Below are 23542 nucleotides of genomic sequence, written 5' to 3' on the forward strand. Positions count from 1 at the left end.
TTTAACAACCTTTGATGGGATAGGGCGGTTCACATGTTAAAATCCCTGCAAGTTTGACTCAGCATTATATCCTTCCCCAGATGATAGAACGAGTCACAATTTCCATGGTGTAATACTAAAATGAAATATAATGTTGGGTGTGAATGGCTGTGAATGTGGTATATAAATAGGTTGTTAGTGGAACCATGCGTCTAATAGTTCTGATCACCATAAACAGGCAGTTTCCTGACTACAGTAACATAGCCCAGTGTGCCAGGCCATTATTAGGATATTAAATCTCAGAGCAGTCACACCACATCTCCGAAAATGTGGGCAAGTGCCAAGCCTGCGTGCTTTATTCTGTGTCCTAAGCACATCTGGCAGGCATGCACAGTTTCCGAAGCACTTTCCAGGTATGTGTGCACTTCTCTCAGCAGCTCTGTCATCATATCCGTGCAGCACGCGGACATGGTGCACAGTGACCTAGGTCACTGGGACAATGCTGAGTGTACACATTCTTAGAAATACTGTGTTGGCATCCCTGCAGTGCCTTGCAGAACGCTGTGCTGGTATCACTGTGAGGTTTTGGGACCTAGATCCCTGCTGGCAAGCATTTCACAGTTTCAGAGAACTGTACTCATAATACCCTTATCCCAAGAACACATGCTTGGCACCCATTCAATATTGCAATATTTCTCTGAACCCTATGCCAATATCACTACAATATGAAACAAAGAACTGTGCTGACAAGCCTGACACCCCTGAAAGGTGCCAACGCGCTGTAATAACGTGTTTACATTGAGTCAAAGCACTGTGCTGCATTTAATCATTATATTAAAGAGACACTGGCATCAATGTGCCACTTTCCAGAACTCTTGGTTGCCATCTACTAAAATGTTCTCGTAGTACATGGCTGCAATTTGCATATTGTTCTCCAAATAACTTTGCCGGGTAGTTGAAGAGGATTCAAGGGAACTGCGTTGGCATTCGCTAGGAACGGGTGGTGAACTGTGCTGGCTGTCACTTCCAGAGCCCTATGCTATTTTTCCAAGTGCCAGGGGCATGTATAAATGATTTCATGTAATAAAAGGGCCATGGAAGTATGCAATTATTCTGCAGTGGCGTTTTCCGCATAATTATGGATTTGCCGCATTTGCCTGAAATTCCATCATCTGCTGCATGAATCTGCATATTTTTGCACACAAAAAATAATGTGTAGATCAAACAGTTCAAAAGTTACTAAAATATACAGTGATATGTGTTGCCACGCAATGGAAGGCCTTTTTCAGAGGATCACCGTTCTCCTTTCTGGTGCTTATTTCTGTATTTGGCTTTTAAGCAGGTACCAATGACGTGAAAGCTTACCTAAATAGTGTTAACCTGTGTAAAATTACAAAGTAGGGAAGTAATACTATCACAAAATGTGCCACGTTATGCCACATAATTTGACTTTTCCTGACACCAGGCTGCCTAATTTGCTCATCACCCACCCCATAATTCCAGTGACCCTGGTAATAGTTCCCGGAACACTGTTGTAAATATGCAATAATTCCCATAAAATGTGCAAGCCTCCATGTAATATTCCATGAGCTATCTCGCTAGAAATATCTAGAATGGTGATAACATTTATGTATGCATTCGTGTGTTCGTTATGAATCCGATGAACTAGCACCTCATAGCACTATGCCTTCTCAGCTCATATGTCCGTTCAGCAGGGGCAGCTGGCATGGCTCGCAAGTTTGGGGCAGGTGCGGGGGTCACGGGGGTGCCGCAAGGGGTGTCGCAAGGAGGGAGAGAAATAAAAACCTTACCTCGAGGCCGGGTTCCGCGTCTTCTGTGCTCCTGCTTTCCTGAGTCCGCTTCCAGGAACAGGAAGCAGGCAGCCAGACTCCCTCCCATAAGCCAATCACAACGCTGCAGTGTAGCGTTGTGATTGGTCTGAGCGCCGTTACACAGCGCTCAGCCAGGGGCTGTAGGGGTGGGCATGTACTCTATGCAGGCTGTAACGAAGCCTGCATGGAGAACAAGGAAGTGCGCATGACTGCTTTGGGGGGCCCGGAGGGCCGACCAAACAGTCATTGCGAACTTGAGTGGGCAACCACTCCGTCCCTGCCCTGCTCCGTGAGCAGAGAAGCCCCGCCCACCCTCCCATCCACAAAGGAAACATAACATGATAATAACTAAAAGTTAGTATCATGTTATGTTTCCTCTTCTCGTACTGCTTGAAAGCAGTGCGGCGACGCTACTCCGCCATAGCGAAGGTGCCACCACTGCCCTTCTGCTCACTGAAATCTCTACACATGATGCTTCACCTGACAGAGGAACCACCCCACCATACCTTCCTGGCACAGGAGACCACCTGATTAGTTTGCAGTCTAGGGCTCCCTATAACACAGCCCACCACCGCCTCTTTACAAAGCAGTCTGAGACTTCATCCAACATTCACAAGTCTCGTGGTCTCTCTCTTGTTAGTTAATTGGGACATAACCTGCATCAACAACCTGAGTCACACATGCATGTCTGCCCCAAGTGTAAGAATACACCTGGACACTTATTTACACCTGACACTACATGGGTTTCATGTAAAACTATAACATACGTAATAACCCAAGCCCTCACTTTACAACCCATTGTCCAACCGGACAGATAGCAAGCATCTCTTCCTCACCTCAGGGTTATATGACGAAGGAAATTTCTTAGCACATGGCTCCTTCTCTTAGTGCATAGTTCCAGGGCCAGACTGGGAAGCCACCCAAAAGCAGCCCTGGCAAATTTGTCGGACCAACCCCCAGGCCCATCCCCTCCAGGGAGAAGGTGCAAATGCAGGTGTGCCCTGTGCAGGTAAGAGCGGTTGGACAGTGGGGATGGGTGGGGGGGGGGATTCGACAGACGACGATGAGGGGAAATAAAAAAAGAAAAACACTTACCTTGCACTCGCCGCATCGCTGACTCAGTGATTCGGTAAGCGCAAGGTAGGTGGTTTTCTTTTAATTTTCCCTCCCTCGTTGTCGTCTATCGACTCCCCCCCACCAAGCCCCACCGCTCTTACCTGCACAGGCTGCTCCTGTGCGAGTGTGAAGCACTGCTGCTTTTGTTACTGGGGGCTGATATTGCAGCACTGGTGCAAAACTGGCTCCCAGTAACAGCACCAGCCCCTGCCGCTGCAAAACCGTCCCCCACCCTTCCAGCCTCCCGGGGAAACGCCCGATGCCCACTAAGACCAGTCCGGCCCTGCATAGTTCCCGTCATACACTGCCTCACTCATTGACGTACAGGCATACCCAGGCAATACATTTCATGCTCTGGTCTTGCAACCACCACGCATAGGTTGTGTAATAAGAGTAGCACACAGTACCTGATTTCACCATTGTCTCAAACCCCTTCTTTTCTCAGGCCATGATGTTGGACTCAGACATATCATGCGTTGGCTAACAAAGAACGCTCACTGCTGATTACTCATGTGATTGGATGAGAATGAGAGGCACAAAGTACCTGTGACGGGCAGAGCCAGCTCCCGCCCACTCCCAGGTGGTTGAATGAATTTTTTATAGGTATTTATACAATACGTGTCCACGCATATCTGATTTATTTTGCAAAATGTTATGTTAACAAGCAGACAATTATGCAATTGTTCCAAAAACACTGCACATGCATGAATGCTTGAGTAGTAAAAGCTCAGTTTTGACATTCAATCAATAGTTTTTAAAATGCTCTGCCTTTATAAATGCAGCATGTCTTGTCAAAAGTGTGCTAGCAACGATGCACTATTTCACATGGAACCATATTATCATGTATACTCTAAGGCAATGCTCTTTGAGTCAAGTAATACTTGTGTTGATATGTCTACTCTATTTCTTAGACTACTCTGCTCTCTTGCACTATTTTCCAAATCACTTTTCTGGCCTGTATTTATTTGATTTTACTCATACCTCCTTGTTGACGTTCAAAATATTTTTTTAACCTATTTCCCATTAGCACAGTGCTTGTGTTCAACATTTCCCTGATCACCATGCTAGAAGTCACAGAAAAAATTGCAAGAGAACTTTGTTAGCAGTATCCAATATTTCCAAGAAACTCTGTAAGGATGTATGCAGTAGGCCCCTGACCACTTGGCTAGAAATTACACATTGGCCAGAGCACTGTGAGGGCATTCATGAGATATTTCCTAAAGTACAGTGTTGAGTGTGTGTGTACATAATGTCTTTGAATATATTGATGTCATTCACATAGCAATCTTCGTGGTCCAATCAGTCAAGGCATTTCCAGGAGACAAACTGTCTGTATTCATTCAGCTCAACCACCCCTCCACAGGGTGCATGCAGAATTTCTTTGTAAAATAATTTTTTATTAAACATAAATACCACCTCAAAAAGCGACCATATGTTCAATCGCGGAATCTGAATATATCAAGTATCCATATCTGCAAAGAAACAATTAAGCAAGTCCATGTAATCACCTATAAAGATAAATATACAATATAGAGAATATAGTAAAAAAACACAAACAGACACATGGCATGGGTAATGTCATGGGCAAATATTCCAATAGTTGGCCACAAACAAATGATGCCCATCCAGGTATTATAAAAGATAGGTACTGTCAAAAGCAGGGCAGAGGTTGATCTGAAGGCTAGAGAAGTGGGGTAAGAAATTTAGCCCGTCAGATGAATTGAGTGGTGGATAAAGCAGAGGCTCTTAGAAGGTCCTGTTCTTGATTGTTAGCCAGTGGAAGGAGGACAGTGATTAGGCAGTGTGAGACCGATAAGAAAGGCCCAGAATAAGTGAGACTGCTTCGTTTTGACTCTTTGCAACCTAGAAAGAAGGGAAAAGAGAACGACCGAGATGTAAAGTGTTGCTATAGTCCAAACATCATATAACAATTGACTCAACTATGGGTTGGCAAAAACAGGGAGGCGACAAGGGAATGGGCTTACCTAGAATGTGAATATAGCTTGAAATGGAGGAAGACTCCTAGATAGATCTGAAATACACCTAAGGGCAGGGCATAAGCCCTCACAAGAAATATCCCCGGGATCGCAGCGCTCGCATTGCTGTGGTTTTGCTCACCGTGCTCTGCAGACATTCATGCAACTGCCCATTGAGCTGCGGACCGGCTGTTGCGCAGCACATTGTGCTGTAAGACAAAAAAATATCCCTTGTTCCATTCCAGAATACATGCAACGTGTTCTTGGAACTATACCATAGTCACTATATCATTTCCCCATTAATCCTAATGACTCGTTTTGTCAACATCAGATAGATATATAGATAAAAGACTGCACAATTAATACAATAAACAAACTGATAAAAGAGTACAAAGTTATGTAGTCTGATTTTGCAGAAATGTTACTACAGATTTAAAGCAGAAATATAAATTAGAAGGTAATTTTGCCCCGTATTACGCTTACTATAATAATGCATCAGCAAGAAATAGCCCCTTGGGTTTTTATGTCTCGCCTATGGCCAAATTTTGCTCTCTTGCCGAAACTTATTATTTTCAATGCATTACAGCTATTGAGAGTGGGCTTCGGATTTGTACCCTGGCATTGATTGGATCACGATTGGTCAGGATTATATGTTGTCTATCTCACTTTCCCGCTCTTGATACAATGGCTTTCAATCAATCAATCAATGAATTTATAAAGCGCGCTACTCACCCGTAGGGTCTCAAGGCGCTGGGGAGAGGGGGATCCGCTACTGCTCAAAGAGCCAGGTCTTGAGCTGTTTCCTGAAGGAGAGATGGTTTTGGGTCAGTCGTAGGTGGATGGGGAGGGAGTTCCATGTCTTGGCCGCCAGGTAGGAGAAGGATCTTCCTCCGGCGGTGGTCTTGCGGATGCGCGGGACGGTGGCGAGGGCGAGGCAGGCGGAGCGGAGGTGGCGGGTGGGTGTGTAGAATGTGAGGCGGTTGTTGAGGTATGTGGGTCCCATGTCGTGGAGAGCCTTGTGTGCGTGGGTGAGGAGTCTGAACGTGATCCTCTTGCTGATGGGGAGCCACTGCATGTCTCTCAGCTGGGGAGAGATGTGACTGAAGCGGGGGGTGTCCAGGATAAGTCGTGCAGAGGCGTTCTGTATGCGCTGGAGTCTTTTCTGTAGTTTGGCTGTGGTTCTAGCGTAGAGGGTGTTTCCGTAGTCCAGTCGGCTGGTGACGAGGGCCTGGGTGACCGTCTTCCTGGTGTCGGTGGGGATCCACCGGAAGATCTTTCGGAGCATGCGCAGGGTGTTGAAGCAGGATGACGAGACGGCGTTGACTTGCTTGGTCATCGTGAGGGAGGAGTCCAGGATGAAGCCCAGGTTGCGAGCATGGTCCGTTGGCTTTGGAGTGGAGCCCAGGGCAGGGGGCCACCAGGAGTCGTCCCAGGCGGAGGGGGATGTTCCCAGGATGAGGACTTCCGTCTTATCTGAGTTCAGTTTCAGCCGGCTGAGCTTCATCCATTCTGCGACGTCTTTCATTCCTTCCTGGAGGTTGGCTCTGGCTGTGGCGGTGTCGTTGGTGAGGGAGAGGATCAGCTGGGTGTCATCGGCGTAGGAGATGATGTTGAGGTTGTGTTGGCGTGCGATGGCTGCGAGGGGGCTCATGTAGACGTTGAAGAGGGTGGGGCTGAGCGAGGATCCTTGCAGGATGCCGCAGATGACTTCGGTGGCCACGGACCGGAACGGGGGAAGGCGGACTCTCTGGGTTCTGCCGGCGAGGAACGAGATGATCCATTCCAAGGCCTTTCCTTTGATTCCGATGTTGCTGAGGCGCTGTATCAGGGTGCGGTGGCATACGGTGTTGAAGGCTGCCGAGAGGTCCAGGAGGATGAGGGCAGCTGTTTCCCCGTTGTCGAGCAGGGACCTGATGTCGTCGGTGGCTGCGATGAGGGTGGTCTCGGTGCTGTGGTTTGCTCGGAAGCCGGACTGCGAGGGGTCGAGGGATCCGTTGGTCTCGAGGAAGGTGGAGAGTTGTTTGTTGATGATCTTCTCGATGACTTTGGCCGGAAAGGGGAGGAGCGAGATGGGGCGGAAGTTCTTGAGGTCCGTGGGGTCCGCGGTGGGTTTCTTCAGGAGGGCGCTGAGCTCGGCGTGTTTCCAGCTCTCTGGGAAGGTGGCGGATGCGAAGGAGCTGTTGATGATGTTCCGGAGTTGGGGTGCGATGATGGAGTCGGCTTTGTTGAAGATGTGGTGTGGGCAGGGGTCGGTTGGGGAGCCGGAGTGGATGGTGTTCATCGTGTGGGTGGTATCTTCGGTGCTGACTGTCGTCCAGGTGCGGAGGGTGGTGGTGGGGGGTGCCGGATCGGTGGTAGGGTGCGCGGTCTGTGCGCCAAAACTGTTGTGTATGTCGGCAATCTTGCGGTGAAAGAACGAGGCGAGTGAGTCGCAGAGGTCCTGCCAGGGTGTGATGTCGTTGTTGCAGGCGCTGGGGCTGGAGAGCTCTTTGACGATGCTGAAGAGTTCCTTGCTGTTGTGGGAGTTGTTGTCCAGTCGTTCTTTGAATGTGGTCCTTTTGGTGGTGCAGATCAGTTGGTGGTGTTTGCGGGTGGCGTTCTTGAGGGCTGTCATGTTTTCTGTAGTCTGGTCGTGGCGCCAGGCTTTCTCGAGGGTACGGCAGGTTGGTGAACCAGGAGGCTTTCTTGCTGCTGTGTCTGCTTGTGGGGTTCTTCAGTGGTGCGAGGTAATCGGCGCAGTTGGTGTGCCACTGTGTGAGGTTGCGGGTTGCTCCGTCGTGTTGGTGGGGGGGTTCTGGCTGAGGGAGGTGGTGAGCTGGTCGGCGGTGATCTTGCTCCAGCTTCTGCGGGGAACCTGTTGAGGGTGGTTGTGGGTCGTGGTTCTCCTGAAGTTGAAGTGGACGCAGCTGTGGTCTGTCCAGTGCAGTCCAGTGGAGTGGCTGAAGGAGATGTGCTTGCTGGAGGAGGAGATGGGGTCAAGCGTGTGGCCGGCGATGTGGGTGGGGGTGTTCACCAGTTGCTTGAGTCCGAGGTTGGCGAGGTTGTCCAGCAGGGTGGCGGTGTTGCTGTCATTGTTGTTCTCCAGGTGGAAGTTGAGGTCTCCTAGGAGGATGTAGTCTGAGGAGGTCAGGGCGTGTGGGCTGACGAAGTCTGCGATGGCTTCGCTGAATTGTGTGTGTGGTCCCGGGGGTCTGTAGACGAGGGTGCCTCTGAGGGTGGTCTTGGGGTCGGTGTGTATCTGGAAGTGAAGGTGTTCGGCGGCGGTGAGGGTGTCGTCGGAGTTGGTCGTGATTCGGATGGTGTTTCTGTGGACGATGGCGATGCCTCCTCCGGCTTGGTTGACGCGGTCCTTCCGGGCAATCTTGTAGCCATCTGGGATGGCTATGGCGATGTCGGGAGCTGAGGAGGCGTTCATCCATGTTTCTGTGAGGAAGGCGACGTCTGGTGATTTTGTGTCGAGAAGGTTCCAGAGTTCGACGGCGGGCCTGTGGATGGAGCGGGTGTTGAGCAAGATGCACTTGAGGTGGTCGTTGCTGGAGCCTGGCTTGGTGGGTGCGGTGCAGGATCGGGTGCAGGAGAAGTTGCAGGCGTGGCAGGTGAATGCTCCGTGGGTGCGTTTCGGGTTGGCTTGGTAGCAGGCTGGCTGTCAGCCGGTGTTGAGTGTGTGGAGGGTGGCGGCGTCGTATCTCTGTTGGGTTGGCTGGCTTCGGCGGGGTCCAGGGGTTCTGGCGCTGGGCGTGGTCCAGGCGTGGACGGGCGTAGATGGGCTTACCTTTGGCGCGCCTTCGGCGTGCATTCAGCACGCCCGCTGCGCGTGGCCGCTGCGCGTACGCGCGGTCCCCGTCATATATGGCGAAGTGGGAGGGAGGAGCAGCTGGGAGGCGGGAGCGGGGCGGCGAATGGGGAGCGGGTGCCAAGAGAAGGGGCGGGGCCACAGGAGAGCAGCGGCGGGGAGCGGAAGGGGGGGTGGAAAGAGCGGGAAGACAGAGCGGGAGAGCGAGGGCAAGCCTGGGCAAGCCTGGGCAAGCCTGGAGAGCAGGGGCCTTAAGGAGAGGCGGCAGCAAGAGAGGCCAAGAAGGAAGCAGCAGCAGAATCTGGGCACACGGGGGCCGTGCGGAGTTGAGTGACCGGGTCAAGGGCCACTCCACTACCTATTCTTATGTTTGTCCCTCTCAGGAGTACTGAAGTCCTAGCATGCTCTCATTGGATAAATAGTATCCTTTTGCTGAACGGATGAAAGGACTATTTGTTTATTTTGCTTTATTCAGCCAATGGGAGTGCATGTGTTTCCTTTCTTTCTCCTTTTTTTCTTCCCTCTCTGCTCTCTCTTCACTCCCCGTTCCTATTTTTAAAAACATTTCTTTAATTTTCATTCTTTACGTGAACCTGGCAGCTGCAATGTGCTCCAGACTGCCTGTTCTTTACTTGATCCTCCCCATTGGGCAATACGTCCATTCCCGTTCCTCACCCGCTTCCCATCCAACATCAACATTATTTTTTTAATAATTTGTTTTTTGATTGGACCTGGCAGCTGGAAAGTGAATAAGTGCAAAGTCCTAAGGCACCTCAAATAACACTCAAAAAAATCTCGATACTAAATGAACTTTGAAGGAACCGATTCTTTCAAAAATACAAGATATCTTTTATTATTTTGAGAAAATGCAAAACAAATAATATTTAAATAAATGAATCTACATGTGCACTCCAATCATATCCACATACACTCAAACATCCATAAATCTAAAACCACAATGACAAAAAGGAAAGTCAAGCCAGGCCAGACCCCAGATTTTACATGCTTTGCCTGATTTGTTTTTATCATATTAAAAAAAAATGATTTCCTTGTCTGACATGGCTGTCGGCCATATTATATCATTAAAAGAAAAATGGCCTCCTGCATTACAACACATACGCTTACACAAGTCATGACACACACAGGCGGCACAGCACATACGTGAACATTGGTGGCAGGCTTGGAATAGGTTTTCCGTAATAGAAAAAAATGAGGCAATCATGTGCATGCCTCTTGACCCACGTGCATGCTTGCCATTGGAAAAAAATATTGACAAAGCCAATAGGTCACCCTTTTAGAGCTGCCACCTACCCACTTTCTGATTTCTAGTTCAACCCCCTGTGCAACTGACACCATTTTACATCTGGACTAAGCCAGGTCTGGCTTTAGTTAGAAGCGCTTTCCTTATAATGGGATATCGTCAACTGGCGGGATTTTAGCAATAGTTTATTTTAGTGCTACGTTTTATATGGAACATTATGCATTCTATTGTTATAGGATTTCGTAATTGCTGGGATTCCAGGAATGATTGGTTGTAACTGTCACGTTTTATTTGGATCTACTTGTTTATTATTGTTAAACTTCTTCTATCATTTTCAATACTTACCTTTAACCATTAATGTTAACAGTTTAAAATTACTTATGGAACAAAAATGTATTGCTAAAAGCGATCACAAAAAATGAGCAACCAGACATTGTCCTAATCACACAGCGACTAAGGATTCAAATGCAAAGGGGTTCCAACACCACCAGCCATCAAACGAAAATCACCAATCTATGCACAATGGGGCTGATGCAATAACACGACTAAAATGTCCCCAAGAAAAATAGAGTCAAGGTAAACACCCTTATGTCAAGACAAGAGTAACATTGTAACACGGCATGAGACAAAAATAATCAGAACAAAAAGCAGCATATACAGTGTACAGAATCCAACCGGCTGGCTCCGAGGTCGAATAGCCACAGCCATGCCTAAAGAAAGGAACCTTCATGGGGAAACCAGCTTGCCCTAAGGGTTTCCTGGGCTCACCTTTGACAGGCTGACCTCAGAAGAAAAACAAACACACTGTCAGAGAACTTTGCATGAGTGGTGTAAACAGTACAACTAAACAACAAGAGTAGAGAAAAAAAGCAATGAAGATTCAACCAAGTGATATACAAAAGGGACAAATGTAATAAGTGAACTGTAAAACAGATAGTGAATACATGATAAGGGCGTTCAAGGCTTAGTCAAGTTAAACTACCCATTGTATAAGGAACAATGGCAAACATATTTTTAATGAAAATCAACAAAAGCAATGAAATCCCATCAAAAATGATAACATCGACTTGCATGGCTTCATCTTGCCCAAGGGATCATGTAAGGCTTATCCACCAGCGCATGCTGTTGTACTTTGCTAGGCAGCTTTGAAGTTAGAGGCGCACAATGCACTGAGCCGTGCACCATCTAGAAGAAATGCTCCAGCCAGTAAAACCTGTTTTTTCAATTTTCGAGGTTCTATGGAAGGTATCATTTGGGATTTGAACCTTCCCTCAGCCTGTCCCGTTGGCTAGGTTCCTGAAACTTTGCCAAGTTCAGCAGGCTAGTTAAATAAAGCTGTGATTCGCTAAGTTCATGCTCAGTAAATTTTGTAGAGAAGAAAATTCTTCCAGTTGTCCAAGGTACTTCTCCTTCCTGATGAGTTAATTCCTGTCATGGATAGGTGACATTGGGCCCACTCTGTCCTCTAGTCCTACACAGTGAGTCAATGTTTTGCCACTGGCAGTAAATTATTACTTAGGCCTAAAATAATGTTAATGCTAGTTTTACAAAGTTGGCTTCCTTGTGGTTGTTCCGGTTGCATCAAGCTTAGTTAACATTCTCACAGATTTAACAAAGTTATCACAATCTTTTGCATGGTTAAGAAATTGTCATGTTGTTCAGGCAGGCTTGCAACCCAGAATTCTTCCAATGTCCTGTAGCTCTACTCTCCAGGAAACTTTCAGGCACTTCTAGGCACAGTAGGAAAGCTCCAAAACTACATGCTACACAAAAGAGGACCAAGTATGTTTAATTTATGTATAAGGGTATTTGTAAAGAGCAGCCCTATTTAGTGAACATCAGAGGATTGAAAAAGGTGGGAACAGAGGGATATGATTAAGGATCTTATACAAATTGAGAAACTACTGGTGGGCGGTTAGTCGTATTGGTTCACAATGAAGTGGTCTCTCAAGAAATGAGTCTTCAAGTCCATTTGAATTTCCAAAGGGTTAGAGTAGTTCTGATATTGGGTCTGTTGTTTTTGCAGATTTTTGTTTCCAATCTCTGGCTTGAAAGTTGTGCCTAATTAAAAGGGTTGGTGGAACGATTGAGGTTGAGCATGTGGGAGTGTCTCTGCATCCCTAAGCTGTACTGAACTTTGGAGGTATGGAACATAAGTCACCAATCTTCTTCATCACAAAGAAGAGTGGATGGCTAATTAGAGAAAAAGATGTCGGAATGTAGCCCTTCTTCAGGCATTACACAAAGTTCTGCTTTAATATTATTGGTCACGTGTTAAACACATGAACTTTGCTACGAGAATGGTATTGCCTGGTAGTACCTGATTTGAACAATTAACAATCGGTGAGCAGATATCTTTCCCACCTCTTTTGGATTTAGGATTTTTTTGAGGCATCAACACATGCTTGATATTATTCTGAGATAGCAACCTCTGTCACTCCAATGTATGATAAATTGTGAAGAATAATCAAACACATTGAATATTTTTCTGATGCCTGGGAATGCTAATCTTGGAACTCTTCAGACTGAAGTAGACATGCCCAGGGGGTTATCAGCAGTCTTCAACACCACTCTGGACTTGTTATCCAAAAACATCATGTGCACCTTCTCAAACTGGATATATATTTATAAAATATCCAGCCACTCCAGAGTCTAGCTAGAGTCTAGCAAAATTACCATAAAATACAGCAACATTAATGCATGGATACATGAAGGAAAAACACAACCATAATATATCACAATACAATGTAAAAATGCAGGTACTCTATGACCTCTTTCTAGATTAACCTTTCAGGTGGTGGATTAAGAAGCAATACTCCAAAAGGCATTTAAAGACAGGACATGAAGAGACAGTGTGCAGGAATTGAGAACGTCAATTTCGCAAACAAGTACCTGACACCTGCATTGCATGAAGTCTATGCAGTAAATGTGTGAACAAAATTTACTGGTGGCTCTCTCATAAATTCTTCATAATCAGGGAATACGGGGTACTTATTTATAGTAAATGCTAAAGGGTGCAAGGATACAACACAGCCAACAGCAATACACTTATAGAATAAGGAAGGTTTTTGACAATAAAGAGAAATTGAATAGTTTCTGTCTAAAACACTTTAGAGAGAAATGAAAATGTAGAAAATTCGGGTTAACCTTTAAAACGTAAAGTGCAACCATTAACGTTGCCTCCCTGGCACCCCAATGCAAATGTGTAGTAGACAGTAAAAAATGACTTAAGCGCCATGCATATTTTAAAGTGCATTCCGTGTAAAGAGAAGATGGGAAGAGGGATCTAACTCCATTTCAAGAACTGTTTTACACTTATGACTCTAATAAAGGTTTCATATCTGCTATTTATGCAACACTAAAAACTTTGCCACAAATGGCCTCACATGCCGAAGTGGGGGTCAACAATATTGGGGAGTATCTCAGGAGGAATGGATTAGATTGTGGGAAGATATACCATAATCGATCCACATTGTTCAGGACAGACAGACATCCAAAAAAATTATGTACAACTGGTATCCAACACCGCAAAAAACAAAGAATTCTACCCACACGCAAGTGTTAGCGGAGAGGAGGGTACGTCTCTACATATTTGGTGGTCTTGCACCCTGATTATAACCTTTTGGAATGAAAATCTGAGCCCCATAAAGGCAGAGATGGGCCTCCTGGTTCCCTCTGATCCAACCACAATTATGTTAGGCACTCCGCCTAGTAGATGGAAAATCCTGATCAGTTTGTGTTGAGAACAGCCACATGCTTTAGGTATCGAAACAAGATAGCTCCACTTTGGAAAAACTGGAATATCCCTGATGTGCAGGAGTGGTCATATATACTTTGGAATGTTCTTACAATGGAAATCCTATCTTATAACCTATATATATACACAATTACCGAATCTTCAGCATCCCATTAGCTTGGAGACAGATACGGAAACAGACTCCTGTTTTCCTTCGTGCAAAATTGTATTGAGTTCAGTGCGATTTTGATTTATATATATATATATATATATATATATATATATATATATATATATATATATACACATATAGATAGATAGATAGATAGATAGATAGATAGATAGATAGATAGATAGATAGATAGATAGATAGATAGATAGATAGATAGATAGATATAAAGATAGATATCAGCGCAACTCCAATCTTCACTCGTTAGACGTAGGGAATGAAAACCAGGAGCATGGACCACAGTTCTGTGCAGGGTTATATTTTATTTTGTTCCAAAAAACACTGCAGCATGACGTGTTTCGACCCAGGGGGGTCTTGATCACATGACCCTCTCTATGGTACATGGTTGGCTTATATACCTCATTTTTCCTATTTTGTTCGCTTTTTACTGCTCTTAAAGTGCCTAAAAAAGTATATGTGAAAGTAGCATAGACATAGAAAACAGAATACAATGTGTCAATGTTACCTACACAGCATTATCAAAAATTGTTAAGTTCAGGTTTAAATACCCAAATGCTAAAACATCCATAGGAGAATACTTGGTAAATACAGTAATTATTAATTGAACATTTCAAATTAATAAAACCAATGTTAGAAATTCTTTTGGATAAACCCAATTATAAAAGTCATAGTTAAAACCCATATGTAACTATGCATTATATAAAAAGGACTGTCCCCAACATTTTACGAATTTTTAAAGTGCAGATATGAATACCAAAACTCTAGTTTAAATATTTTCTTAAAAGTGCCAATGCTGTATACAGTAATGTATTTGTGCATTTGAATTTAGTTTTGATTTTCAGTCTCCCAAAGGGGATTCTGAAACAGTCTTTGATGGAACATTTGCATTACATTAATATAAATATTAAATATACTAAAATGTAATAAACATGATGCTCATAAATTAAAAAATAAACGGTGGTGTGAATACCTCATCTTAATATACAGCTCCACAAAGTCCAAAATGGTTGTCTACAGTACTTTTTGGATGTTACCAGTCTGTTTTCTTCTCTTGCAACATAAATTAATGTAAATGTGGATCCCTGGTGTGCTGTGAATATACCTTTTCTATTGTGCATTGTCCTAAAAACTTTGAATAAAAACCATGTGCAACAAATACGTGCAGAAGAATACAAAATGAGATTATAGCAGCTATATAAAGTCTAATAACTTTATATAAAATGTATTAATAATGCAAGTCATTCCTGATCGTTTCTGTATTATGCGTCCTTCTGGCCAAATCTATTTACAGACAGGTATAGAGTTCTTCAGTCATATTGAGTCACCCCGGGGACTTGGTGTCGAGATCCAGTATATATCTGGTCTCAAGGCGCCTTAGGGCTTTTTCCCTGTCTCCCCCTCTTTTTTTGGGTGGGACAGCATCCAGTAGGTAATATTTTAAATCTGCTGGATTGCCTATGTGTTTTTCCCCAAAATGCCGGGCCACAGGGTACGAGGTGTCCTGGTTTTTGATGGCTCTGATGTGCTGGAGGATCCGCTTGTGCCCCTGTAGTATAGTGCTGCCTACATATCGTAGGGCACAGGGACACCACATATTCAGATTTACATGATAATGAATTGCCAATTGGTCGTTCAATATCGCTAAACGGAGTCTTATAAGATGTTTTCTTGATCCCAAATTGGCATGCCTTGCAGGATTTACATGGGAAAAAGCCCTTTCTTTGAGAGAACCGGGTTCCCTTGGTTTGGCTCGGAAGGTCATTACGAACTAGTGTGTCCTTCATGGATGGGGGCCTGCTGTATGGTGATTGCTGCATTCTTGGGAACGAAATGGCCAATGGTAGGGCCATTAAGGATCAGGGGCCAGTTCCTTGTGATAATCTTGCTGATGGCCTCGGCTTGCCTGTTGTATCCTAAAATGAATCTAAAACTAGTTACGTCGTCAGTTTGCAGGCTGGCTGTCTTCGGGGTTTGGTTTAGGAGACTTTCCCTAGATACTGCATTGCATTTTGTAATAGCAGTATTGACACATTTTGGAGAATAACCTCTCGCCAGAAATCTACTCTTACAGGCTTGTTGGGCTATTTTCAATTCGTCCTCACAGCTACAAATCCGCTTAATCCGCAGCATCTCAGCATATGGGATGCTGTCTATTAGGTGCTGTGGATGTGACCTGCTGGCATGCAAAACTGCATTGCCAGCAGTGGGCTTCCTATGCAACTTAGTTTGAAGATGGCCATTGTTATTGTAAACCTCAACATCTCAGAAATTTACTGTGGTCGCACTGATTGATGCAGTAAAATGTAGATTGAGGTTATTCACATTCAAATCATTTATGAACTGTTCAGCGTCAATTTCAGAACCCTGCTAGATTACAAATAGATCGGCGATGAACCTAAACCAGGTCTTGATGTTGTTATTCACAGTAGTGGCAAATTCTTTTGACAGTACCAGCTCCTCCCACCACCTCATGTGTAGACAGGCATAGCTGGGGGAGAAGCTGGCTCCCATCGCTACGCCCCGTTGCTGTTTGTATAACACACTCTGAAAAAGAATGTTATTACACAGACAAAAGTCCACCATGCTTATTAGCATCTTGTTATATATATATTCCTCACCAATGTTCCTCCACCAAGAAACCATAACAGAGCACTGTTATGGGATGCCAAATTAATTTATTCTGCTTAGTGCCTTTCTTAAAAATGCACTACTTTCTCACAGCATGACGCGTTTCGGACATATCGCCTTTTTCAAATGCTGAATGTGAGAGTCCATATTGTGCCGTGGTTATGTAGTCCTCATGCTCCCCCTTCAGTGTAGCCAAACAAAAAAGGACTACGATTTTATTGTAGTACCTTCCGTTCCCAGCAGCGCCATCTTTGCATATATTTGGTGTAATCTTAGTGATATTGATCTCAGTGATCACGTTCTTATTTTAGCAATAATTGTGACTGCATCGCTCCACTCTGCACTGTAATTTTGGGGTGACTACATTGCACATTCCCCCTTTCGTCAAACGCTTACTTGCCCATTAAAAGTCCCACGCCTGAAGGTGCTGGTCTCAGTGACCGCCGCCTCATCATGTAGTCATGTCCAACTTCTTGTTGGCAGGCAAAGTTTCTTTATTGGGCTGCGGCGGTTCTGGCAGAATTATTAATTACGATCTACCAAATGGCAGCAGACTGCCGAACTCCTTATCGATGGGTGCCTCCAGCGTGCATGTGGCTTGCACGCTACAAATTCCTCACCAATGTCCCTCCACCAAGGAACCATAACAGAGCACTCTTATGGGTAGCCAAAATGCATTTATTCTGCTTAGTGCCTTTCTTAAAAATGCATTACTTTCTCAAAGCATGACGCGTTTCGGACATATTGCCTTTTTCAAATGCTGAATGTGAGAGTCCATATTGTGCCGGTGGTTATGTAGTCCTCATTGCTCCCCCTTTAGTGTAGCCAACAAAGAAGGACTACGATTTCATTGTAGTACCTTCCGTTCCCAGCATCGCCATCTTTGCATATATTTGGTGTAATCTTAGCGATATTGATCTCAGTGATCACGTTCTTATTTTAGTAATAATTGCGACTGCATCGTGCCACTCTGCACTGTAATTTTGGGGTGACTACATTGCACATTCTCTCTTTCGTCGAACGCTTACTTGCCCATTAAAAGTCCCACGCCTGAAGGTTCTGGTCTCAGTGATTGCCGCCTCATCATGTAGTCATGTCCAACTTCTTTTTGGCAGGCAAAGCTTCTTTATTGGGCTGCGGCAGTTCTGGCAGAATTATTAATTACGATCCACCAAATGCCAGCAGACTGCCAAACTCCTTATCGATGGGTGCCTCCTCCGTGCGTGTGGCTTGCACGCTACAAATTCCTCACCAAATTCCCTCCACCAAGGAACCATAACAGAGCATTCTTATGTGTTGCCAAAATGCATTTATTCTGCTTAGTGCCTTTCTTAACAATGCATTACTTTCTTACAGCATGACGCGTTTCGGACATATTGCTTTTTTTAAATGCTGGATGTGAGAGTCCATATTGTGCCGGTGGTTATGTAGTCCTCATTGCTCCCCCTTCAGTGTAGCCAACAAAGAAGGACTACGATTTCATTGTAGTACCTTCCGTTCCCAGCATCGCCATCTTTGCATATATTTAGTGTAATCTTAGTGATATTGATCTCAGTGATCACGTTCTTATTTTAGTAATAATTGCGACTGCATTTACTATATATAATTGCAGGCATAGAGTGCCACATAAATTATGCAAAAAAGAAGCAGAGAACTCTGGTTAGTTCCAAAGCTTAGCCGGAAAGTAGCTCCTGTAGCTCCTGTATAGAGCACCCTGCAACATCAGCGATATTCTGCATTTGCTCACCTCAAATGTCTGCTTTTCTATCAAAGTTTTTAAGCATAGGATTAGCAAAGTGCCACCCATGCCGAGATAGAAAGGGGCAAAGTATTTTACCATTTCTACAGCAAAGTCTTTAAGCATAGGTCTAGCACAGTGCCATCCATGCCGAGCTTTAAAATGACAAAAGACATTTACCACGTCAGGCACAGTATTACAGCTTTGGATTGGTAAAATACCATCCAAGCCAATCTGAAATGAGTAAAAGCAACCCCTGACACATGTTTGGCTATCATTATAGCTCTTCAGAGAGGTTTAGCTTTGTGCATACACATGGACACATCCAGTATAAGTCAAAACAATACCCTTGCAGGCATAGAGTGCTGCATAATTTATGTAGAAAAGAAACAGGGAACTCTGGGCAGTGCCCAAGTTTAGGTGGAGAGCAGCTCCTGTATAGAGGACCCTACAACACCTGCAACACCCTGAATTTGCTCACCTCAAATTTCTGCTTTTCTATCAAAGTTTTTAGTCATAAGATTAGAACTGTGCCATCCACACCGAGATAGAAAGGGACAAAGTCTTTAGCCATTTCTACAGAAAATTATTTAAGTATAGGATTAGCACAGTTCCATCCATGCCTAGCGGTAAAATGACAAAAGCCATTTACCACTCCAGGCACAGTATTACAGCTTTGGATTGGTAAAATACCATCCAAGCCAACCTGAAATGAGTGAAAGCAAGCAACCCCTGACACGTGTTTAGATCTCATTATAGGTCTTAAGAAAGGTTTAGCTTTGTCCAAACACAAGGGAGCACCCAGTAAAAGTCAAAACAATTCCCTCGCAGGATAGAGTGTGGCATAAAAAGAAGCAGAGAACTCTGGGTAGTTCCCAAGTTTAGGTGAAAAGCATCTCCTGTATAGAGCACCCTACAACACCAGGAACACTCTGGATTTTGACTGGTTAGACCCTCGCGGGGAGGCGCAATACCAGCTCATGGTCTACTGGCAATAATTACTGCATCCAGCCATTCACAGGCAGCAGAAACAGATGGCCAAGATTGTCCCCTGTGAATAATCTTGAAAGGCTCAGAGAAGTTACCCACCACGCGAGACTGAGTTGCTGTTCAGTTGTATTTTATATCCCTCAGAAGCATCCGTAAGAGATGTGTAAGACCTGGTATCTGTATATTTCAGCATTCTAAATAGATATTGGTCTAGGACAGATTCATAGATAAGTAACAGGATTTGTTTTTCAAATACATGGCTTCCTGATTACGCCTTATAGCCGAAATGTGAGTAGGAGATTGGATTATACAGCCATGATAGATAAAAATGAATGAATTATACATCCCTCAAAGTTTCAGTATTGTTTACAGAAGACAGACGAATACAATGTTAGTGACTGTTAATTCACAACATTAAATAGTATGGATTTTGGACTTTATGTTAAAATTAAATATAAGAAAAAAATATTTTATTGAATAACAGCTATTTAAGCCTTTATTCTTTAAAAAAAGAAAGGCATGTTGTATCTATGTATGGATATCGAAATATCACACAGTAGTGATACATTGTTGAATATGGAAGAATGAATGGAGATGTATGATAGTATGTTAGAGATATGTGTGATAAACAACATGGATGGTATGTTTTAGAAGACGGATATAGTATATTTTGTATCTAGATCGATATAAACATATTTATTAATTGTTTTTTGATACAATAAATGTACTGTTTTTGAACACACCCTGGGGTTTTTGATCATTAGTTTGGATGCCCCAAGAACATTAGAGTATTATGCAACCATTATTGAAATACATAACTGCCTAAGAATTTCTTTGTACAATAGAGCACCCTACAACACCAGCGACACTCTGAATTTGATCATATGGCCAGTCTACTAGATATGGTGAGAAGTTGCTCTATGGAATTTCTGGATGTGTCCCAAACAGATCTCTAAAGCTCAGTTAGGGCTGTGCAATGCCACAGGATATGCATTAGATCACAAGTATTATCTGGTATCTTCAGCACGTGGAGCCTCTCATTGGACCATCTTCCTATAATCTAAGAGGTGTCAAGTACCAATTTTGGAGTATCTTGAAATAGACACATTTTAGCTGGACGTCTTTGATGTCCTTTCATGGTACTCTAGGCCTTGAGATCAGTCAACTTCAGTGTGTTTACGATCAAAGCAAGTCTGCCATTTATTTTCCAATATTCTTCTAATAGGTTGGAGCACAAATTATCTATGAGAAGATTATAAAGTTCCCCTATAGATCCCCCATATTCTGAGGTATGTCACCACTGGAGTGTCTTGTAAATCCCCTGGATAAAGGCCTAGCCTACACCTAAGACATCTACATAATGGAGTGTATTCCCATTCCAACTTTTAGAGAATGCTTCCTTAAGAATTCCCCTGCAGAGACTGCCCACAATAAATAGCAAAACACAGGCAGAGGTCTGCACAAATCACCAACTGGAGAAGCATGAGCTATATAAATTTTCAGTAATATGATATACATTGGATTGTCTATCTTCCTTTAAAATGAATTCCTGTGACTATATCCCTTTTCCCTTTCCAATAATTTCAGATTGTTCCCTCTAGTCAGATTTTCAAATCTTCTCACTTCCTTTTCAATATTTCATATTCTTGTACTGTCTGATGCCTAATTGTGAGTTTCTGGCACACTGCCTTTCGGCCATTGTGACATTTTTTTCTATTTCCCCATACAGTTGGTTGTGTGATCAGATCAAGCTTTAACTTAACACCAATATCCAGGTCAGCATAATTGAAAATAAATTATGCTGTATCAATGTTACATTTCTTGTTAGGCTATGGCTACATTACTTGGTCCTCACTGTTTCTTCGCACCCCCTTATCCATGGAAGGAAACATCTGGTTTACACCTGGAGATATAGCTAACACAGATGGTTACATGTAGCTGTATTGTAGCTCCCATTTGCATCTGAAGTAACATTAGATTTGCCCATGTAACTGTTTGGCGTCAACAAGTCTCATATATCTTGCTACGGTTGCCAGAAAACTCCATGCCACCAAGAAAGGAGTGCCCCAGTCCTGGGTTTCCTGGTAATTGTATTACTGCTCACTTCAGTTGATCCAATTGAATTAACATACCTGAAAACAGTTTTTTTTAGATATAAACCCAGGAATTGAGCATTGTGTCCATGATAACATCGAGTCATCTTGTAAACTCAGCCCTTGCCATCAATTTTTCGTTTCACATTGCAGTGGATCCTCCGTGGCAGATTCTCACAACTTTTTGCTGTTTTTGTTGTGTAAATCTTTGTTGCATAAGCACCTGAGCCTTAGGGTTTTCTACGGAAGTAATAAAATATCTCCACATTGTATACACAGGAGCTATGCCTTCAGATATTCGCTGAGTTACATCTGTCACAGAGTGAAGATGTGAGTCTCCAATTTGCCATGCCTAGTGGTCAAAGCAGCACATCAATGATGAGGAATTCCTAGTGGATAAGAAATAGGAAATGTGGTTTCTAGCTTTCAAGTCTACCATTGGGTTGTCCTTTAAGTGAGTTAGTGTAGGTGGAGACTAATGCCTCATGCGTTATTTTTATTTACTGGAAAAATGACAGGTGGATAAAGTCTGCTGAAGAGTAAAATGTGACTACAAGTTGCTCGATGTTGGGATGCAAGTCTCTCACATGGTGATGAATGTGCACCCTTGCCATGTGTGCCCAAAATGCAATGATGCCTGGATCCATAATGCTGATTTTTGTTCTGATGTGTGAACATGAATCACGGCTGTGCATCATAGCGTATGCCTGACTCACAAATTGTGATCTTGTTAGACTGAGAGGGGCACCGAAAGTGCTACCCTAAATGTGGTGAAAGGCCACTGCCTTTGCTAGGATTAAAGCGGCATGAGTGCGGTGGTGGCAACATACAGTGTAGTGATTGGTGGAAGTAAACTGCTACTTTTTACCTGTGTCACTGCAGTGAGGTCTACACGCTCACTCATTTAAAGTTCTGCTGCTATGTGCCTACTCACCCTTGGCCTACATCGATTTGGTGTGTAGCGCTGCACAGTGAGTGCATGGAATGTGCTGGGTGTATGTGTGCCTGTGAGTCGTGCAATACAGGGACAATGCATTGCTGTGTGATGTATGTATATTATATGCATGTGCTGAGTGAATGTGTGCCCGTGAATGGTACAATACATAAAGGATGCAGTGATGTGTAGTGCGTGTATGATATATGCATGTGCTTGGTGTATGTGTGCCTGTGAATGGTTCAATACATAGAAACTCTGCGTTCCATTTTAGGAGACCCAGGGTGAAATGCAGGAACATGAGCAGGTGAGGTACAGGAATTCCTTGAAGACAGATTTGTGTATTGCTGCATTCCTGTAAGCTGTGTGGGACACACTGGAGGAAGGGAGAGCCAGGGTCTTCAGTATACTTCAAAAGATGCTCTTCGATTCAGAGAGAGGTCATTGCGAAGGGGCCTGGGCACACTGAAGGAAAAACAAAGGACTGATAAGAAAATCATAAAGAGTAGGGCTGAGGCCCTCGGATAAACTTTTGATACACATATCACTGTGGCAGTCATCCAGGGCCTTAGTCACTTCTGTGGCCTGTGTTTTGGGACAATCAGATTTGGAGTCACACCGGCTGTGACAGACTGTTTTCAAGAGGTAGAAGAGAGCAGAGAGTGGGCACTTCAGAAGAAGCAGACTCCCAACATAAACTTCAAAGGCTCAGATTCTAAATTACATTTGGTGTCTGGAAATAGACTGTAAATCGTCCTCTGCCAAGCAGCCAGATCGGGTGTGTGAGGAAGAGAAGCTCTGCAGCACCTGTTTTGGCATTATGCGCAGTTTGCGCAAAATCTTTAAATGGATCCCGATAGAGGCAAGGAAACCTTTGGTACAGAGCTTGATCATCAGCTGGATGGACTATGGGAATGCCTTGTTGACACCAATAAATGAAGATCTGCTGTCCAGACTACAGGTTCTGCAAAACACCGTGGCCAGGCTTGTGCTGAATCTTCCGTCTAAATCACCCTCAGCACCCAGCTTAAAACTCCTTCACTAGCTTCCTGTAAGGAAGAGAACCAGTATCAAAACACTCTGCCTAGCACATAAGATTATGTACGGTAGGTGCCCCAGCTACTTGGCATAGAGACTCTGCTGGTACCAGCCTCGCAGGCTATTAAGGTCCAGTAAAACATTTCTCCTTACCCCTCTTAGAGTCCGCACTGCTAAAAATGGCTGAAAATAATTTTCCTTCTTGGCGTCCACCCTCTGGAACAAATTACCCCCACCA

Source organism: Triturus cristatus, chromosome 11, assembly GCF_964204655.1.
Source record: "Triturus cristatus chromosome 11, aTriCri1.1, whole genome shotgun sequence".
Lineage (NCBI taxonomy): Eukaryota > Metazoa > Chordata > Amphibia > Caudata > Salamandridae > Triturus > Triturus cristatus.